Genomic DNA, 22637 nt, shown 5'->3' with positions numbered 1-22637 from the left:
CACTTGCCTTGTTTGTGAGAGGGAAGGACCTGTGAATAGCTAAGGATACTGGGTTGTACGTCTTTCGAACGAAAAAGTGAAAGATGGAGGATGAAGGAAAAAAAGAGACAACTGAAAAGGCGATGGTTTCAGGAGGAGCCGTTGCAACGATATGACCTACGCTGACAAACAGTTGCACAGATCAAGATAGTTTACTTTATCATTACTATTATTACTGACAGTACTTGCAAAATAACTGAAGAGAATTACAATAAAAGACAAATGGAAAGGACAGACATAATCAAATAAACGGACATACCAGTGATTCACAATTAAAGACAAATGGAAAAAATTAATCAAATAAAGGACATAAGTGATTCATTTTAATACGTTTTAAAGCACCGTTATCATCCCAAACAAATGTTCTCTTCGAGCCTAGAAATCTATTTATTCAACTATTTATTCATTTATGCCGGCATGTTTACAGCAATTAAAGGATGACTGCATGATTTTCGGCTTTTTATTTAAATCTGCTACTGGCTTTTGTAAATATCCCCCCGATTTGGCGTTTCTTGCCTCATAATCCGCTTTTAAGAAGCAGGTACGTTGCTTTTTTGGTAGAGGTTAAACCTCTCTGTTTCATCTTTTCCGTCTTTTCCTTGAACAGTATCTATTAAGCCGAGGAGGGACGAGGACATTGGCCTCACACAAACACACGCACACACACCTACACACACACACACACACACATATATATATAATATATATATATATATATATATATATATATATATACACACATATATATATATATATATATATATATATATATATATATACACTGTCTATATCTATCTATCTATATGTATATATATATATATATATATATATATATATATATATATATATATATATATATATATATGTGTGTGTGTGTGTGTGTGTGTGTGTGTGTGAGTGTGTGTGTGTGTGTGTGTGCGTATAGGATCCACTGCTAGGCTGGATCAGGAGAAGGGCATGGAGTTATATTGATAACAACCTCATCCTTAGAGACTTGCAAAGAACCAGTAGGGTTCTATCCTCTTGGCGCCGCCCTACCTAGGTCAAGAAAAAGTCTCTCTCTCTCTCTCTCTCTCTCTCAGCCTCAAGAACACCATCAAATGCAACCCTTCCAGGAAGAGAGTTCCACAGATTGGCACGATAAGGTGCATAGTATATGGACCCGGGGTGCGGATTCTTTTTGGCCTCGCTGGAACAAGAAAGGTCATCTACTTCCGCCGCGACAAGAACCGAATGACCTTAACCAGTTTTTCGTCTTACTGTGCGACCCTCTTCCCGACAGCACGATTGTTATTTCCATTGTAGCTGAGACTTGGCGTTCGTCTTTGGCTCAAGTTTGTTTTTTCGTCACCAGTCGTCTGTATTTGGTTGTAGTTCCCTTCGGCAATCTTCTTGTTCTTCAAACGTATTTTCTGCAGAAACTGACTTTGAGACTTAATGGAATTTTGGGACGTGTTCGATATAAATTCGTCAGAGGTCGACGGGACGGGAAAACTGAGGTTACCAGGTTCGCGGAAAAAGGTAAAGTAAATAATAAGGCCGAAGAAATTGTAACGTCACCATGGGTGCTTAAACCAGTCATCTGTACAAGGAGCGATTATCAGCACGCGTGCAACTGTCGAAAAAGCAGCAATACTTTTGCTTTTGTTTGTCAAGTTGATCTGCACAATTTTAGCAGAAGCTGTGAAGAAAATAAAATCGTGTTTTCCTTTAAATTTGAAAATGGTGGCATCGTCAAATGTGAAGAATTGATTAAATAATCTTCATTTTTGTTCAAATCTGGTGGGGGTAGCGGTGATGATGCAATTAAGAAAGTATGGAGTCAGCTAAGCATCTTTACTTTTGTTAATACTTGGGGAATGTGACATACTTCAAGAAAAAACTTCATTCTGCCGTAAATTAGATGAATACATAGATGACAACCTTAAGAAAAAATACGAGTCAAAGAACTCAACAACAAAATATCAGTGAAGCCTTTAAAATTTTCGTGCTTGAGACCTGAAACTGGTGTCTGCCGAACTGAACTGGTTACTGAGGAGTTTGCTTTGAGAATGTTTACCTCTTCTTCTTCTTCTTAATCTTTGGAATGAAACTCCTCCAAGCCTTCCCGGCGTTGACGCTTTGAGAATACAGTTTTTGCAATGAAACTAAAATGACCTGATGTCCTCATTGCCTCTTGTTCCTTGAACAGAAGTGTTGATAAAAATTTTGGTTTCATGGTCAGTGCGACGTGGGGACTTAATCACCTAGAGGGTTACTTTTATAAATCAATACTGCCAAGAAGTAGGTCTTATGGATGCGTTGCTTGGCATAATGCCATTGTCTATTGGTTCTCCCCTTGCTGCACAGAATCTGGATAGGACACCTTAAGTGATGTTCTGAATAAAATCCTTCTAAAACAGCTTATAAAGTTAGCATGTATATAGTTACTGAGCCTGAAAATTGTTGGATTTGAGGTTATATTTTTTGAAGAAATGGAATTTTGTTAATGAATAAATTTACGTCTGGTTATTTAGACGTATATTTGCATTTTTTGTAGTAATAAATGGGCAAGTCAGAGTAGAGAAAGGGGAAATGACTGTTCCAATAACGCGTTTGATAATACGCTCGTTTGATAGACACAAACACACACACACACATATATATGTATATATATGTGTGTGTGTGTGTGTGTGTATGTGTTAGTATCATATATGTGTATATATAAAATTATAATCAGTTAAGTCTTAAATTAATCCCTGTACATTGACGACAAACGTGACTTCCTACGCATAGCTACTCCAGTAGGTAACCCAATGGTTTGTATAATAACGTAGTGCCATTAGTCAGAGACGCACTTGGCAGATGGTTGTGAACCCACTGGCGAAGAAAATGGCCTTTACATTACAAATGAATTCTATGCAAAAGAGTGGGGTTTTCAGACTGTGAAGTCAAAGAGAAATGAAAAAAAAAAAGACCAGAAAAGCGCTAGCTAGGTGGCTTACTAGAAGAGGTGTTAAAAATGAAGAGCTAGTATCCAGAGAGTGGTGCAGAGTACACAGAGAGTAAAGACGCTGCTCAGGAGACTACTACTGAGTGGGTCTGGTGGAGCGGCTGATGTTGGAAAACCTCCCATGGGAGGGTCATCCTAGAATCGGCATTAAACAATGAATTGTGAGGTGAATGTTCTCTTATTGTTTTAGAGTTCCCAGCAATCACTTTCAGGAACGGGGTTGCTTTCCTTGTGGCCCTGAGGACACGGGCTGCATCTCACCATGTTCAACTAACACCAGAACCTTGCTTCACTGTTTAAGTCAACAGAGGCACAGTAATGGAATAAATTTAAATCGTTCAGCCTCCGCCAGGAATCCAATCCGGGTCCTTTCACCGGTGAAGCAAATATTGTATCATGAAGACTACAGCACGAAACTCCACATAACGACCATAGTTCCAATCTCCTGGGAAAAATTCTTTAGCATCGTTTCGTGAAAAATCCATTCTGCCTCTGTTGGAAAAACACTTTAGCATCGTTTCGTGGTAAAAATCCATTGTGGAATGTAATTGACCTAACCCTGAACTCTGTACATGGTAGTTAGCGGACTGTAGTGGAATGCAGACTTGGTTAGAGATATGGGCTTGTAACCTCTTCCAAAAACGTCTTGCACATGTACATAAAACACACACACAGACACGCACTATGCATGCACACACACACATACACACACATATATATATATATATATATATATATATATATATATATATATATATATATATATATATATAGTAACATGGTCTCCACACCTCGCTCGTTTGGACAGTACTCGAATCGATCCTTACCAAGAAAAACCAGACCCCGTGGCCATTAAGGGCAAGGCTGTAACTAACCTAGTTGCTTGCCGAAAACCTTGTATTGTTGCCACCCCCACCAGGAGATTAGGAAACGACACAATATTGTCACAAAGTTCCTAATATTGCCACCATAATGCACATAAAGATCTGTTTGATACTAGAATCCCCCGTAGGGAGGTAGCGCCGTCAGTGCACCTCGTGCGGTGCACTGTAGGGATTCCTTCAGGTTCTTTGCAGCGTTCCTTCGGCCCCTAGCTGCAGCTCCTTTCGTTCCTTTTACCGTACCTCCTTTCATATTCTCTTTCTTCCATCTTAATTTCCACCCTCTCCTAGCAACTGATTCATAGTGCAACTGCGAGGTTTTCCTCTTGTTAAACCTTTCAAACTCTTACTCTTAATTTCCGTTTCAGCGCTGAATGACCTAACTGGTCCCAGTGTTTGGCCTTCGGCCTAAATCCGATATTCAGTTCAGTTCAATTCGATATAAGAATCCACTAAAAATGACCTAACTAGAATTTTTCATATTTCTTTCTGTTTCCACAAACCATTTTGAATTTCATCTCTGACGGCAACCGACTGACCTGACTCGGTAAAGGGCGAAGAAGAGTTGAAAAGCGATTCAGCAGGTTACAGCTAACGCGAAGAATGGAAAAACAAGTTTGCAAACAACGAACTAACACGATTAGCGGTTGAGGTCACGGGGAACAGAGAGAGAGAGAGAGAGAGAGAGAGAGAGAGAGAGAGAGAGAGAGAGAGAGAGAGATATTGAGAGAGGAGAGAGAAAGGTATTGATTTACTGTTTTGACAAATTTGAGAATTTCTAAGATTTGGAAAATCTGTCGCCTTTCGCTGTTCTTGCAGTGATCCTTAATGGCAGTCACAGAAATACAATGAGACAAATGAGAAGGTTTGCCACCAATATAATGTAATTTAAACTTTCATTGAATCTTTCAAATCTTCGCCCCGTGTCTCCAATGGGCCCTGCCAGTGTTTGAAAGGTCTCAACGAGAAGGAGGTTTGACTCGAAACCTGAATGCTTTCGCAGTTCCATTACACCCTTTTGAATCAATTGTTAGTTGGTTAAGAGGTCTCATCCAGGGTGCAAAAGGGCATAGTGCTTGCAGCCTAATCCCAAAAAAGAAAGTTACAGAATTTAAAACTGCCGAAGGCTCTGTCAAAAGTTTACAGATCTGTCAAAAGGTGTTTCTGAATATCTATTAATCTGTACCACAACAACTATCTAAATCTATGTTGATCCCTTTCGCTGATCATTGCCTGAACGTCTGTTGACTGATTGAATGTAGAATTTAGGCCAAAGGCCAAGCACTGGGACCTATGAGGTCATTCAACGCTGAAACGGAAATTGGCAGTAAAAGGTTTGAAAGGTGTAACACGAGGAAAACCTCAAAGCAGTTGCACTATGAATCAATTGTTAGGAGAAGGTGGGAAGTAAGATGGAAGAAAGAGAATATGAAAGGGGTTGCAGCTAGGGGCCGAAGATACGCTGCAAAGAACCTGAAGTAATGCCTACAGTACACCGCATGAGGCGCACTGACGGCTCTCTATCTCAGCCTCTGTCTAATCAGCCTAAAAATCTGTCAGAACAAATGCTTAAACTTTTCTCCGAATGTCTAAGTCATCGTCACAATCATCATTATCTAAACCTCTATCGAGATACCTGTATAGTCTCTATTTAAATCTCTGAATAAACAAGTTTACAGCTCAGCCTAAACCTCTGAACAAACAACTGCTGAAACCTTTTTGTCTAAACATCTGTTGTCTAAACCTCTAAATAAACATCTGTCTAAACATTCGATGAAACCTGTTTAAAACAAAAAATTCGTTTGAAATCCTGTTCAAACCTTTACCTACTTTTTCAGAAGAATTAAGCTTAAATGACATTTGATGCCACCACACCACAGACCTTTAGAGAAGTCAGTCAATCTGTCTACCCCTCTGGCTAAAATTCTGTTTAAATCTCTGTCCACACTCCTGTCCAAATCTGTCTGAATCTCAGTATAAACTTGCATGTCACTTTAAGTCGACACCTATGCTTGCAACATGGTCGTAGTCTGTTAACCCCTTAATAAATCTGTGTTAGAATGTCTGACTGAATCAGTTGTTTAAACTTGAGCTTGATGCTTTGTTTAAACCTCCATCGCAAACATTTAATGGCTCCTTTGTCTAGGATTGACACAATCCGTTATAAAACCACTTGCATCACCTCTATCAAACCTTGATCGAAATTACCAAGCATTTCGAAACATCTGTTATTTCAAGAATTAGACCTATGAATGGGATCTATCTTAGCTTCTGTTTTTGTCTCTGTCCATTTTTCTGTCCAGGCCTTTATCTACAATTTTTCTAAACCTACACCTCCTGTAAGTCTGTCAGAGCCTCTGTGCCAACCGCGGTTATGTGAGAAATTTAAAAAATATATATTTGATCATATCTTCTAAATTATATACAGAATTTTGAACCACTCTATTGAATTGGATCCGTGCTTAACTTCTTTTAAAACCTCATTTTAGGTTTAAATGTATATGTATATATATATATATATATATATATATATATATATATATATATATATATATATATATATACAGGCTATAATATACAAGCATTGCTACATATGTCCTTTTTCACTGAAATAATATATTTTCATAAATGTTACCTGAAGGGAAAAAATTTTTTAGTTGATTAGGTTCATTGTCTCCGTGTGTGGCTTAATGTGTCACTGTAGTCCAGTTCTCACCCCGTGGTTCGAGCCTACGAGACGACGAACTTATCATCAACTAAATAAATTCCCCTTCACTAACATATATGAGCGAGGTAGAGCAAATTTGGTACTAAAGGACATATTATTCATATATATATATATATATATATATATATAGATATATATATATATATATATATATATATTATATGTATGTATATATATGTATTAGTAGTTTAATGCTTATATATATATATATATATATATATATATATATATATATATATATATATATATATATATATATATATATATATACATACATATATATATATATATATATATATATATATATATATAATATATCATATATATATATATAAATTATTGACCTTTGTCTAGATTCCTACCACCATTTCAAAATTTATGACGGTACCTCTAAAATGCCAGATCAAAATGAGATTCACGTCGGTCACTATTGAATCCAAATCAAGAAAAACGACGGTTACAAAGTAACAAAAAAAAAAAAAAAAAAAAAAAGAAAGACCGGATGTACCGTCGAAATACGGATGCCCCTGGGAGTAGATTTAACTCTAAAGACGTGTTTGGAACTTGTTTACCTCGCCTTTTGCCGGTTCCCATTGCACTGACCTCTGATTCAAGGTCTAGGCTCCGACCTCGCAGTTCGTTGGGCCAACTTTTAGTTTTATTTAAGAGAAAAAGAAGAAGAACATCCGCTGCTCTTTAAAAAAAGTATTTTTCACTGGAGAAGTCTCAAAGCAGGTTATTTTGTAAGAGATTTGAGTTGAAAGGGAGTAGGCGGTATTTTATTGCAGTGGGATGTAAGATTGTTTAGACATGCACACACACAAACATATATATGTATGGAACCTCATGGTCTAGTGGTCATGACACTTGCCTCACGAGGCTGAGGAGCAATTAGGGAGCATTTCGAGAAATGCCACCGCACCTCTGTTAACCGTGCTAATGAATTACGGACTTGGTAGTTTGTCGAGTGTGGATATATATATATATATATATATATATATATATATATATATATATATATATATATATATATATATATATATATATACATATATATATACATGTGTGTGTGTTGTGTCAGAGGCAACCTAATGGCTCATACAGTGCTAAAGGAAAGACGAAAGAAAAATGGAAGACGAAATGAGTCACATCCCGGAAGAACAGTCGTCACGCCTCTTTAAAGGATGAAGGTTACAAGACTCGGGAAAACAGAAAACTAAGGGAGAATTCCCAGGTTTGTCAGTAGTTAAGGTTCGATGACTGATATTGTATCTCGAGAAGATGACTCTCATTCTCGAATGATGTGCTTTTATTTTTGGAATATGGAATTTTCTCTTATTGCTATGAACCAGGTTTTATGGGACATTTCTGTCGCCCCCTCCCGTATCTTATCATCTTTGTTATTATTAATCGTGAAGTATATATGGTAAAATATGGATTACAACTATTTGATAAAAAAATCTCCATCATATTTCTCCTACAATCAGTGCTTTCTGAATTACCGAGGCATCATTATTTTATTGTCCTGAGTAATAGTAATAATTGACTGACTAAAAACAAAAACTTAAACATGCTTTTATTAAAACGCACTGAAAAGTAAAAAAATAATTTTTGGAGACACCAGGATTTTCTAAGATCGTGTGCTTTGGAAGAGGAGGGGGGGGAAGGGGAAGGGAAGGGGGAAGGGGGGGAAGGGGTGGAAGGGAATGGAAAGGGAAGGGGAGGAAAGGGAAGGGTGGGGAGGAAATGGAAGAGGGAAGGGGGGGAGGGAGGAAAGGGGAAGAGGGAAGGAGGAGGAGGGAGGGAAGAGGGGAAGGAAGGGGAGGGGAGGGAAGGGAGGGAGGGAACTGGGGGGGGAGGGGATGGAAGAGGGAAGGGAGGGGAGGAAACAGCTAATCTAACACTAGACAGTGTGCTTTGGAAGGGGCAGGGGAAGGGGGAAGGGGATGGAAGAGGAAAGGGGAAGGGAAGAGGGAAGGGGAGGTGAGGACACAGCTAAATTAACACTTGATCATATGCTGGGGAGGGGGAAGGGAGAGAGGGATGGAAGAGGGAAGGGGGCGGGGTTATAGAAGATAGATTCTACCGAGTCAAAGAAGTTGTGAAAAATCCGAAGAGTTTCATACAAACCTGAGATACAGGGAGAGGTCACTGGAGGGTCACTAGAGGTCACTGTTGATCTACTGGTCACATAAGGTTGCATTGTCACCGGGATTGAGTAACCATGCAAAATTTCAAGGCCATCGGATGAAGGGAACAGGTCGAAAATTGAGTTACAAGATTTGACCCAAACAGACAGACAGACGCAGAAGTCAAGTTAAATAAAATTATGTATAAATCTGTCTATAATAACGATAATAATTTTGACCGAGACCTAGTGACATAGATCGCAACCTTATAAAACGGACGTCTCTATTGGTCAGACAGGTGACGAGTCCGCACATTTCTTTGCCCCCTAAGATAAACCGAAACTGGTAATTTTCCATTCTTGTCTTCGAGCGTGTTTCCCATCCTTACTTTCTACTCTTTAAAAAATCTTATATCAGGTGTAGGCAAATGTTTCATCACTAGATATTAATTATATGCTAGCAGGTATTTGTTTCGTTTCAAGGACACCGTGAGAATCATTACCATCACCCGTTTCACCCCAGCATAAGGATTTCATGACGGAGCGTTTTGGTTGAAATCGAAAGCTAGCAACTCACCCCAGCGTCATCTCTAGCTGACAAATATTACCAAAAGAAAACATTGAACTAAAATTCTCACGAGTCGTTTGATATCATGCAGTACGTTTGCAAGCGCTTCCTTAAAACAACATACTCAACTGTTTTCCAGTTTGTTTTCATATGAAATGATCTAAATAAGTGCAACCTGCAATGTTGGTGTTTCTTGCATCTAGTTCTAGGATAGGCTTGGATGTGATGTAGCTCCCCCTACCCTCGGTGGACCAGGAGAGCTGAACAGTGAAAGTATATCTCGGCGTTGAACTCACCTGTAACGCTCAGTAGGACTTCGGCGACCGTGCAACTGAGTCGCTGTCTTTTGGATTCCTTTCCCAAGTTGACAACCATAGTAAGGGTTTACGTGTCCTGTTCGAACACTTGCCTTTTTGTAGCATTTAGTCTGATGTGCCTGTGGCGATTAATCTGTACATGTGTATATACGATGATGGAACTTGTGAACGTGCATTAGAATTGTATGTGATTTTATAAAGCACATAGCTGTAAATTCGATTTTTCATCATTGAGGAGATAATTTAGAAGTTAAAACTTTGACATGTCTGACAAGTGTGTCAACAAGGCACTGACCATTTTAATTAAACTAATGTGTCTTAACATTTAGCGGGCATTTACTTTCGAGCAATACAAAATACAATCTTGTTAAACAGTGTACGAACTCTTCCGACATAGCGAAATATTGGTACAAGATGTTTTACTTTTTTTTTATTAAAACAAATTAAATGTAAATAGTGATGTATCGAGATTCCTTGGAAAACACAGAAAATCCCATCTTGTTTACATGTAAAATATTTGTAGTACAGAAAAAGAGAGAATTTAGGATTTAAGAAATGGTAAAGAAAGGTTTACATCGTAAACAAGAGAATATTGAGGATACGTTCAAATGTTATTTGCTACAATTGAAAGTTAATGTTTTGGTATTTACTCAAAAGCGCAACTTTTACAACGCAGTTTATCTGCCATCTTTCTCATTTGCGACGCAATACATCAGTTTATTGTTTCTTTCTCATTTGCGATGCAATATATCAATTTATTGTTTCTATTTAACTTACATTTCGATCTTAACATAGTTCCTTTTCCTGGCTCTATTTGTGTCTAGAGTACGTGCAATTTGATAATGCTCTATGGATTGTCCCGTACGAGTGCCGTCCATTCTACGAAATATTCATATAATTTTTTTTTTTTTCAGTTTCAACATAATTCCTTTTTTTAGGTTCTATTTTCCACTACGTCCAGTTCGGTAATGCTCTATGGATTATTCCGTATGAATGCCGTACATTCTATGAAATTTTCATGTAATTTTATTTAAGTTTTAACATAATTACTTTCATTGGCTCTATTTTCCTCTACGTTCAATTTGAAAATGCTCTAAGAACTGTTTCGTATGGGTGCCTTACTTACTGAAGGATAATAAAAACATGTAAAAAATGCGCCGAGGTTTCTTCGGCGCAATCGAGTTTTCTGTACCGCGTACAATCAAGGCCACCGAAAATAGATCTATTTTGCGTTGGTCTCGGTATAATGCTGTATGAGCAGCGGCCCATGAAACTAATCACGGCCCGGTGGTGGCCTATCCTTTATCGTGGCCAGAAGCACGATTATGGCTAACTTTAAATAAAATAAAAACCACTGAGGCTAGAGGGCTGCGGTTTGGAATGTTTGATGATTGGAGGGTGGGTGACCAACATACCAATTTGCAGCCCTCTAGCCTCAGTATTTTTTAAGATCTGTGGGCGGACAGAAAAAGTGCGGACAGGATAAATTGCGGACAGAAAGACAAAGTCGGCACAATAGTTTCATTTTACAGAAAACTAAAAATTAGTCTATCCGTCGAAAACGAGACCCCTTTCAGAAAACGCCGAAATCTCCTCTCACCCTTGGCCACAAACCCGCTCCCCACCACCCGCCTGCAGCAAGATTTCCGGACCATCTCTCCCCCTCCTTCACCAGTCCGTCTGAAAGATCAGGCCCTGACACCAGTTTAGTCTAGCAAAGTTACAAAACAAGTAGTTTAAGGAAGCGTTGCATAATGCAAATGCCACTGGGCGACTACGGCTAGTTTTTTCGTTTCACTTTTCGAGTGGTTTCAGAGGGTATGGGTATGTCCGCCCCGTTTATTTTCTTCTTGTGGGAATGGGGAATATATTCATTAGTGGGTACCCGGTAGTTAAATATTTTGAAACGGTTTTCGGCAGTGGTCCTTTTTGGTGCTATAACTGTGTTTGTCAAGATACTTCAGAACAAAGTGATGCCATGAAGCAAATCATTTTCATTTTTGAGAGAGAGAGAGAGAGAGAGAGAGAGAGAGAGAGAGAGAGAGAGAGAGAGAGAGAGAGAGAGAGAGAGAGAGATTAATAATGCCAAGAAAGGTAACCACTTCATAAAAGTTAGCAGAATCTTCAAGAGCTAACTGAAATGGGCACTTCTGTACACAACTTCGTTTAGCAAATGGTTAATGGTACGGATTACCCTATAAGCACTATGGGCAGTATGTGCGATATATATGATAAATCATATTCACTTACACACTCTCTATCATTCAGTTTGGTTGCACAATCTTAGCAAGCAATCGCAGGGCAGGGCAGAATGCCTTGTAGTGAAAAAGGGGAAATTATCATAAAGAAAAAAATAGGAAGTAAAATGCAAATCTAAATAACAAATATTATACAAACCGACACCTCTAAAAAAATTATTTGTCACATTACACACACGGCTATTGAAATCCAACATGCTTTTGGCATGTTTGATTCAATGTCCAAATCCTCTTCCTCTTTAAACTTATATTTAGAAATGGCTGACCCTGATTTTCTGTTCTTATTAAGGAAGTCATCTGTGTACCTCAAATGTTTGACCCAGAGCCTGGAGGTTTCTTCTGCAATAGAGACACCTTAGGCGTTTCCATCACTCAAAGACCTTGAGTTCCCACTCCTGCTCTGAAGGCCACTTCCCTCCCACACCCCTCCAGGTCCCCAACACAAGCCCCCTTCCTTCACCGCCAAAACAATGCGGCTGTGATCTTTGTGACAGGACATTCTCTGTGTGGGGGGACCCCGCAGCGAGCCTGAGCTTACCTCACCGTGCAACTCTACAGTTATACTGGGATAAACGGCCGTTGCTAATCTTCCGTAGACTGTTATCATTGTCATCAGTATCCATAAAGTTTACAGAGCGGGAACGGGAAGTCTTAAATTTCAGCAAACTTCTATACTGTGGAACACCACATATGACGGAACTAAGCTTGCTTTTAAAAATACTATATGCAACAGCTCTGTCGAGGTTACTTGAGTACAACTATAACAGTCGTTCGCCCTCCATTGAAAACGTATGCGCAATCACGAGTCCTGCACCTTTAAATTACTAGACATCTTGTACGTTTGTCAGCCAGTTAACCAATTCCTTGTGCAACAGTGCAGACTGTTGTTCCATCAATCGAGCTGAATACTTATGAGGACACGTTACTCGGTACTGTGATATCGCTTAAAATGGGTTTGGTATATTTTATTTGTTTTGAACACCTTAGATAGACCATGCGCAAAACGGACGCAAAAATTTCTAGTGTACGCGCACTTACGTCACTGGAAAGTGTATGGTCGTTTTGAATCGTTCTCAACGGTACTTCACAGGCTTTCCTATGCGGAAGTAAACAGCGTGATATGTAAACAATGGACTACTGTACTTGTTTTCGTGCATGTGTGAAAACTGGTTACAAGGTCTAATATTACTTACACGTATTAATAATGAGGCAACAACGGTAAATGGCGTGTCAAGTTACCACGAACTGGTTTGGTGAAGTTAAACTAGTCCCACTTTGTTAGATATCCAACGCATCGTGAAATGCGATGAAACTTTTTCTTTGTATACGCCCCTTTAAAAACTGTTATGTTTAACATGGAAAACAAATAGTAACATGTGAATGATATTAGTCTGATCATTTTAGCTGGCATACGTGTATGGTAAAGGCTCACACTGATACGTACAAGAGGAATAATTTGATAGTCCTAAGTGCCTCGATAATTAGTTGAGTTCTGAGAGCTTAAGCAAAATAAAGGTTTTTAGACTAGATTCAAGTAATTTACACGCGCACGCACATACGTATACACGAATATATATATGTATATATATATATATATATATATATATATATATATATATATATATATATATATATATTATATATATACTTCCATGGGTAAAAATACTAAGTCGATGTAGGTGAAATCATAAACATTCAGCAGCCACCACTATTAATACAAAGTACTATATTATTTTCACATTCACTCTCTCCTTTCCTTCCTCACTCAGCCAGTAAACTGGGTCTATTCTGTCCCATTATTTAATAAAGTCTAATTCCCAATTGAATGAAATCAACCCCCTATCGATAAAAAAATAAAAGTAGGATATAGTTTCCCTTCGTCTTGCACGCAAGGGCATAATAGACGTTTCTTCCTACTTCCCGTAGGAAACCCTGAGCCCTTATTGCCTAACAAGGTCTTTTCTATTATTAACTTTTAAGGAATTCTGTATACGTGCCGTCATGGAGATTTCCAGTGGAGCCAAGAACTGAAACTATCGGTTGTGGGCGTATGCTGGAATTTGAGTCGACTTGGTTGGAGCATGCAACACCTTTTCAACGGCACCTCCTTATAAGACTCTCCCGTGCTCTTTTCGGAGGCTTCTCTTTCCTCTCCCGTGAGGGGTTAGTGCTGTCAGTGCACCTCATGCGGTGCACTGTAAGCATTACTTAAGGTTCTGCAACCCCTTTCGTTCCCTTTACTGTACCTCCTAGCATATTCTCTTTCTTACATCTTACTTTCCACCCTCTCCTAAACAACTGATTCGCGGCGCAACTGCGAGGTTTCCCTCCTGTTACACCTTTCATACCTTCCTACTGACAATTTCCGTTTCAGCGCTGAATGACCTCATTGGACCCGGTGCTTGGCCTAAATTCTATATTCAGTTCAATTCACTTCATTCTCTTTCCTCTCTACTTCTCAGCTTTGGAATCCTTTCCTTTCATTTATCTCCCAGTAGACCTATGTAAGACATTAGGTTATGTTCCAAATCCGCGAACTTCAACATTTAAAAGGCAAATCAGGGAGGATTTACAACATTTCCAACGGCGCCTCCTTGTAAGACTCCCCTGTGCTCTTTTCGAGTGCTTCTTTTTCCTCTCATCTTCTCAGCATTGGGATCATTTCCTTCTGTCTGTTTCCCAGTAGGCCTATGTAAGACATTAGGTAATGTTTCCAAGTCCGCCACTTTGAGCATTAAAAAAAAAACACGGAAACTATTACAGCACAGTAAGGCCAACTCGTCTTCTTCTGCCACCATGCACTGGTATATCATCACGGCTGGCGAGAACTATTGAGAAGGACAGACGTGAATAACGGAACTACCGATTAATCTCATTCCATCAAGTTTTAGAAGTTTGCGGAGGTCATGGATTTGATTCAACAATGCTGCCAGACGAGTTTTTGTGCTGATGTTTGAAGAATATATATATTTTTTTATATACACTAGTTGGCCATTTCGGATGGCATCGAGTTTCTTTGTTTCTTTCTTTTTGAAATAAAGGCTGAATTCATTAAGCACTACAACATAAATGAGCATCAGTATCTTCTTGTAGGAATCATCAGCTAAAGACAGTTACTCAAATATAAGCTGTTCAGTTTCTGGCGAGTGGAATGTCATGAACTCTCTCTCTCTCTCTCTCTCTCTCTCTCTCTCTCTCTCTCCGTATGGTTTTTTGACCTGACATAAAATTATTGTGAATGATTACGTGAAATTTGCCAAGGCGCTGGACATTTCTATTTTGCATTTGTTTGGTTTCCTTTCCAGATGACAATTTTTGTATCATGGGACCTTATTTACGGATATCACACAAAACAGTGATAAAGAGAGAGAGAGAGAGAGAGAGAGAGAGAGAGAGAGAGAGGTGGCCTTAGCTTGCGCATAAGGACTTCGATAAGTTGAAGTTTGCCGCCAAATATTTTGAAAACACTCGAGAAGAAGAGCAAACAATGGCCGATCCACTCGATCTTTTAGATTGCTCCAACACTGAATCGTTTTCAGACGGATGATGGCATTAAGGTTACCTCAAGAGCTAACGTAAGACATGTTAACTTGAGGGGTTTATTATTATTATTATTATTATTATTATTATTATTATTATTATTATTATTGTCCAAAAGTCTACGTAATCTTACGAGACAAGCCTAAACGACCATTACTTTCAACGCGACCTTTCTCGGAATGAAATGTTTAAGTGAAAAACAAAACAATAGATCAGAGAGAAGTCAGACTTAGTAATATACAGATAAAAGTGAAAATTAAATAAATAAACTACAAGCAAGCATACTCATGTATAAACAGCAACAGCAACTGTGGAAAAAATTGGACCAGCTAAGGCACGGAGTATAAAAGTAGCATTATAGTCTCATTTCTTCTTATTAGTATTGAGCTTCCATCCGCACCGGTCTCATTATGAATGCTAAACGCGTGTTGCGCGTCCTCTTGTCAAATGATAAAGGTGCTTGTTGGGGGGGGGGGAGAGGACAGGTCAAATATTTTCTTGTCTTTATGTCTCTGATTATTCCTTTAATATATATTTAATCTTATTTTTTGTTTTATATTTCTGGTTGCACTTCTCGAGTCAGACTGGAGAATTGTTAAATACTTCAATTTTCTTGGAAAATAAAGACATTACGAGGCCCGATTCTTAACAGAATGTCGCCCAAAGCTTCTTTGCTTTCAGAACCAACTAAACAAGGTAATAAAGAATTAAGATGCATGAAAGCGAACATATATAACAAGGGACATTAATTAAAAGTGACGCTAACATTGTTCGTGCAGATTTGTCGAATCTTTGCAAATTGACACGTTACTATACAACATACTTTTAATGCTATTATGCAGATAGATAAAATACCCTAAATCACAACTGGCCAAGTTGCTATCCATGTAAAAAAAAAAAAAAAGATGCATCGAAGTCAGCAGAATATACGACAATATTACATGAAATGGTTTCACAGGCATAAAGCAGTTATAAATTTGCAGTTGTACAGGAACCAAACATGAAAAGTGTAGTTGTACAGGAACCAAACATGAAAAATGTAATTGTACAGGAACCAAACATGAAAAATGTAGTTGTACAGGAACCAAACATGAAAAATGTAACCAGGAACCAAACATGAAAATGTAACAGGTTTGACAACAGTAACATTTTGCAGGCATGAAAACAGCTGTTTAGACACACACTACATTAAATTAGAGTGTACATACAATTATAAATACAGTTACACAGGAACCAGAAAAAAATATTTGATAGTTTCACCCTACAAAAATAAAATCTTGCAGATGTAAAAAAACAGTTATAAAACGCACTGCTCATCGAATAATATACAGGTTCCCTGCAAGCACACGCCTTTGGTATTCCGTGTGGACGGTCAAGGCGAAGATGACGCTAATTATTATTCCAAGCACTCTCCTATCAGATCGAGAGCGGAGACAAATAGCCTTGTCCTGAGTGCTGGCGCATTTTGCTTTGCCAAGCACGGCACTAACGAACCGTGTAAGACACGCGGTTGCTTTCAATAACATACGTTGTTTTAAATTTGCATTAATTATAATTTTGTAAAGTATATGTTTTATAAAAAGAAAATTGTTTCTTTTAGAGAGGATGGCTGTACAGTAAAGAAAGAAAGCAGTCCGTTTTTCATTCACTCTCTGAGAACTGCCAGTTATTATGTGTTTCACAGTTCCTCATTGGACGGGTGGGTATCGTTCTCAGCTAGCACTCTGCTGGTCCCGCGTTCGATTCTCCGACCGGCCAGTGAAGAATTAGAGGAATTTATTTCTGGTGATAGAAATTAATTTCTCGTTATAATGTGGTTCGGATTCCACAATTAGCTGTAGGTCCCGTTGCTAGGTGACCAGTTGGTTCTCAGCCACGTAAAATAAATCTAATCCTTCGGGCCAGCCCTAGGAGAGCTGTTAATCAGCTCAGTGGTCTGGTTAAACTAAGGTATACTTATGTATTTCACTGTACTTGTGGTGTAGGTACCGAGCAGTGTGAAAATACCAGAATTTAACCTGGCCTCCAAGAGAGAGAGAGAGAGAGAGAGAGAGAGAGAGAGAAGGAAAATAAGGGTAGTAATTGGTAGATACCGTAACTGTTGTTGACCTTAGCTGTAGTATCGTCAAGTTAACTGAGATGAAATGAGAACGATCAACTTTCGGATATTTGTTTATAGTTACACATTTTATTACTTATTATCAGTTGCTTACAGCTATTCACCGTGCACGTGGTGATGATAAATGAACAGACGTACGGTTAAAACAGTCAGCAGTTTATTATTTGTTTTTATTTACTTGCTGCCAACGTGATGTCTGCCTGAAATAAATAAGAGACGACATTATCGTTAGAAATTCGCTTTATGAAGGCGATTTTACGTTGGTTTTATGTTTAAAATCACGTTCCAAGTAAATCTTTCGTACCTGTAAACAATTATTGTTCTTTCTCTCTTCCGCAAGACTCTGGATTTTTTTCATAGTTTATTCTCTTCTGATCCCTATAATTTTCCTCTGTTAAGGGGAAGATTGCGTCAGTTCTCTTGAGTTAGGCCCCAACCTTCTTTTCTTTCCTCTTTTCAGTTTTCTGTAAATGAAAACTACTGTGACGGCTTTGTCTGTCCGTCCACACTTTTTCTGTCCGCCCTCCGGTCTTAAAAACTACTGAGGCTAGAGGGCTGCAAATTGGTATGTTGATCACCCACCCTCCAATCATCAAACATACCAAATTGCAGCCCTCTAGCCTCAGCAGTTTTTATTTTATTCAAGGTGAAGGTTAGTCGCGATCGTGCGTCTGGCAGCGCTTTCCGGAGGGGGGAGTAGTTGAGCGTTGTGAGGTCGCAGCTGATAGTTTTATACAGCATTATACGGTTACAGAAAACTCGATTGCTCCGAAGAAATTCCGGCGCATTTTTTACTTGTTTTCTTTCATGGTTACCTCAACGGCATTAAGCCGTCCGCTCTGTCAGACCTCGTCAATCATCTTACCGTGAAACTCTCCAGGCTTCTATTTTCCCTGACCTCTGCACCCTTCCTCTTTCGAGAGGCCGGCTTTATTCTATATAATAACGTTAATTAGCCTGTCTCAACAGTGCCCATGTAAAGAATCTGGGTACAATGCCTCAGGGGCGTGACGATTGTAATGATGCCGTGATTATGTTTAGAAATCTCCCCTTTTCTTGACAACAGTCTTTCTCGTCTCTCAACACTTTCTATAAGTGAAAGTAAAATCAATTAGCATCATTATTCTTTGGACTTCAAGAACACCTTTGTTGCGTTTTGATTCTTAGGTCACGTGACAAGGCAGGCGTATTGGGTTTTGCTGAAGATGAAAAATGTCCAGAACGACTAATTTGAATCTCGGTATCATTGATTATCAGCTTTATTTTTAATTGTCATTCTGCATACCAAATTTTGTACCAGCCCCAAAGGAAAACCAGGCGGATCAAGTCTTACAAAATCCTATACCATGATAACTGCATAACCGAAATTTTGAAAAGTGTCTCTTCTTCTTAGAAAGCCCAATGAAACATTGTTCATATTTTGCGCAAATCACTTCGTATGTTGGAAAATCGAAGTTGTGGAGTGATGTCAGTCTTCTGCGAACATTAGCCTGCAGCATCCATTTTGCCTGATCACAAGAATCAAACTTTCTGAAATTTTTGCTAATTCTGAAGCTACTGTTTCAGCTGAGGCAAAACGGATCATGCTGAAAAAATTACGCATTTGCATATACAGTATCACTGGACCTGATCATGTGAGCCCAATTTGTATTCTCCTTCTTCTTCTTCTTATCTTAATCCTTAGTCGGGGTTGCTTGTGTCCTTACCCTGTTTGGCTTGCCCAGTTTATATCATTTGAATACATATATATAAGTAAATACAAACCGAAGGCGTTTCACTGGGCGACACGGGACATAGCGGCCATATTGGATTTTTTCTGAAAGCCTAAAAGGATCATCTTCAGAAAACTTATCATATTTTTCGCGAATCATCTACCTTTGCTGGCAAGTGAAAGCAGTTGATTTCACGTCATTTTGTATGCGGATTAGACTCTGGCAACAATGCTGCATGGTCACACGACTCACATTTGTAGGAGTTGGTAAACGAAGCATGTCAGTGTGATCAAACTGAAACGACTTTCTAGCTAGGAGATAATGGATTACCCATGTCACCACATTTGTACACTAATTATTATTATTATTATTATTATTATTATTATTATTATTATTATTATTATTATTATGAAATTGGTTAAAGAGAAAACAAGTTAACACTTAGAACGCACAAAGGAGGAACTGATTAAACAGAATAGGTAAATATTAAGCAACGAAGTGATCAAACGAATTTACAAAACCCGCTCATGAGACGAACTCACCACTCTAATTAGACCAAGACATTCGCAGAGGGGAAATGACTGAGTGAATGACTCAGACCTTCATTCATAAGATAAAATAAACAAATTGGGTTGCCTACGACAGCGGCCTTCGTATAAACAATTTAAACGGAAGTAATGGGAGTAATTACGACGTTTAGAAACGGTCTCCCTTCCCCTAGCATTGTACCCCGTGAGCCCGAAGGTGAAACGGAGGAAGGCGAGTGAACGCGGCCTCGCTCATAAGACCGTTAGGAGAGTTTGGTCATTTCGTACAGTACTGTACTGTACTGTACTTTGTCTCCTAACCTGTCATTCTCCTGTCTCCCGTCTTCCTCCATGACTGCGTTGTCATCCTCTTCGTAGTGATGTTTTGGATTTATTATCAGGGTTGATCTGGGATTGATTTTTACGGGTGGAAAGTCATGTGGTTGCTCGAGCAATATTTCTTTATTGAAAGTACTAGCAGATAACTAGAGGTGGAGAAATTAACCTTACTTTGATTTCAAACTTTAGAATTATAAATTTAACCCAATGGAAAAATAATGATTGAAGATAACGTCTGAGAACGGCTGCTTGAATTGCACTAAAAACATTCTTGTACGTAGTCTAAACTGACATGCATTCTCGATTTCCTGCCGCAGCACTGTTTATATTATTTTTGATTCCTCTGATTTCTCAAGGCTATTTCTATTGTTCCTCTTATTGCTATTTTTACTTTTTATTATTCTCGCTCCTCTTACTGTCGTTTTTAATCATCCTTAATATCTAGGTAATTACTGCTTCCCTTTTCTCATTCAGTTCTCTTGTTCCTTTTATGAGTTTTTTTTTTCAATGTCATCTCTGATACTGCATTCCGCTCCTCTTATTTCTCATTTTATTCTTATTACAACGCACCTGAAAGCCTTCATTATTTCTTGTATTGTCAAAATGCTTCTAATTCAACTTATCCATATTTTCGTCGTTTCGCTCAGTTACCTTTTAGTCATTTCATTTCCTTGTCTTTTTTTCCTTCCGTCATCCTCCTGACTTACTGAGGATTCGAACGCCACAGATGAATGCCCTTAAATCTAAAGGAACGATTCGGGAAGAAGTTTGCCCTGGTGAATATTTCCATCCCATACAAACATTCAGGGATGCTACTGGCCAGGTCACAAGTAGGCTAATTAACCTGCATTCATCGAAGAATACCTTCATTAAAATCTGAATGCTTTCCGCTAGCTTTTATTTTAGTCTCTGGCTTATTGTATTACGCCCAACTTCTACTGTTTTCTTCCTGCTGGTGAGCTGTTTCTTCATTGTCAAAGTGGATAATTGCTTCGTTCGGAGACTTTCAGCAAAGTATCTTGACCACCGAGGCGTTACAACCTCCAACGAATGTGGTGAGCCGTTGCAGCTCCGCATAAATGCGGTGGGATGTGACCCTGAGAGCGTGAAATTCATATAGGGAGCTGTTACGAATGCACGTCCATACTATTACTATTGTCTTAGATTTCTCAACAGGTTATCAAGACAGTGGCGATTCTCCTTGAAAAAATAAAATGTAAACCTCAAAGTTTTAGACGTTTCAGAGGGAAGAACTACCTAGTCTGATACAGATTTTTAGTCTTGTTTTATTGTATCAGAATTTACACAAATATGTACCAAAACGTCATGTTTGATGGGATTTAGAGCAAAGCAAATTGTTCACTGTTTTGGCATGAGACTATTTTGATAGGAATAACGAAACAGAGCTGACTGAGAGAACTTGTAATTTCTGGTTCTTCCGCAAGGTTATGTTATGTTTGCTGTTCGCCTGTCTGTACACAGAACGGCGTAAAAAAACATGGAACCAACTGTGGACGAACTTTGCCTGTTTGCTTTTGTTGATTGTTTACATAAGGTGGCCATTGCAATAGAAAATTGGATCTTTGTCTTTGCCATTCGTTTCAATTATGGACCAGCCATTAAGGAAAAAATCTGCCCCTGTTGGCCAAGGACTTAGAAACTCATGGCTTTAGACATTAGTCTGATTTGTTTGTCTCTGAATTTTTTCGTCTGTCCTTTACTGGGATGTCTCAAAACTTTCTACAAATGCCAACTACAGGGCAAGGACAGGATCTGTGGGTTTGGTGGTGACCTTTTGCCTTCAGTAAAGAAGTTGGGAGAAGTCAACGTATGCCTTGTGTCTGTCTGTCCACACGACATATAAAAAAAATGCTTTATATGGTTTTAAATGAAGCTTTATGGACTGGGTTACAACCAAGGATGAAATGGCTGAATTTTTAAATAAGGTACTGACGAAATCCAGTGAGTTTTGTAAAGAGGTGGACTATGTTTTTCCAGCATCGCCAACAAGTTTCAGCGTAAGTTTTCCCAAGTTTCCACAGAACGGATACCGAGTTCTTGATGGGAAAATTCACCCTGTGTTGGTCATGAAGATTTCCAAACCCGTGAGATTTAACGTGCAACAGGAGAATAGAAATACTGTTGGTGTAAGAGGGGTACAGACTCTGTTTTTGTTTTGTTTTTCTTGTCAGTCTCTTCCGGTTTTTTCTTTTATCAATGACTTTTAAAAGCCTTAGCGACAGACACATTACGAAAGTTGTGGAGATGGTTCTTTTTAAGATTAAGGGAAATTTCGCAAGGTCACTCTTAGTCAAAATCCTGAATATATGATACGTTTTTATATATATATATATATATATATATATATATATATATATATATATATATGTGTGTGTGCGAGTGTGTGTATGTATGAATTTTATATACTGTATATACACGTGTAAATATAAATAAATATATACATGTATATACTGTATATATATTCATAT

The 22637-nt window shown here is 38.5% G+C and overlaps 1 protein-coding gene across 2 annotated transcripts in view; it reads left to right on the top strand.

Moving 5' to 3' along the window:
* The first annotated feature begins 9314 nt into the window (after nt 1–9314).
* Nucleotides 9315–22637, top strand: part of LOC136854623 (UNC93-like protein) — a 51068-nt gene continuing 37745 nt past the window's right edge. Inside the window, exon 1 of one of the 2 annotated variants that reach the window (XR_010857748.1) lies at nt 9315–9712. The gene's annotated coding sequence lies outside the window, so the exon portion shown is untranslated. The remainder of the gene's footprint in view (nt 9713–22637) is intronic. The other variant, XM_067131154.1, reaches the window with a different exon arrangement.

Source organism: Macrobrachium rosenbergii, chromosome 29 (genome assembly GCF_040412425.1).
Source record: "Macrobrachium rosenbergii isolate ZJJX-2024 chromosome 29, ASM4041242v1, whole genome shotgun sequence".
In the NCBI taxonomy this organism is placed as follows: domain Eukaryota; kingdom Metazoa; phylum Arthropoda; class Malacostraca; order Decapoda; family Palaemonidae; genus Macrobrachium; species Macrobrachium rosenbergii.
This window is presented reverse-complemented; position numbering and strand designations above follow the sequence as displayed.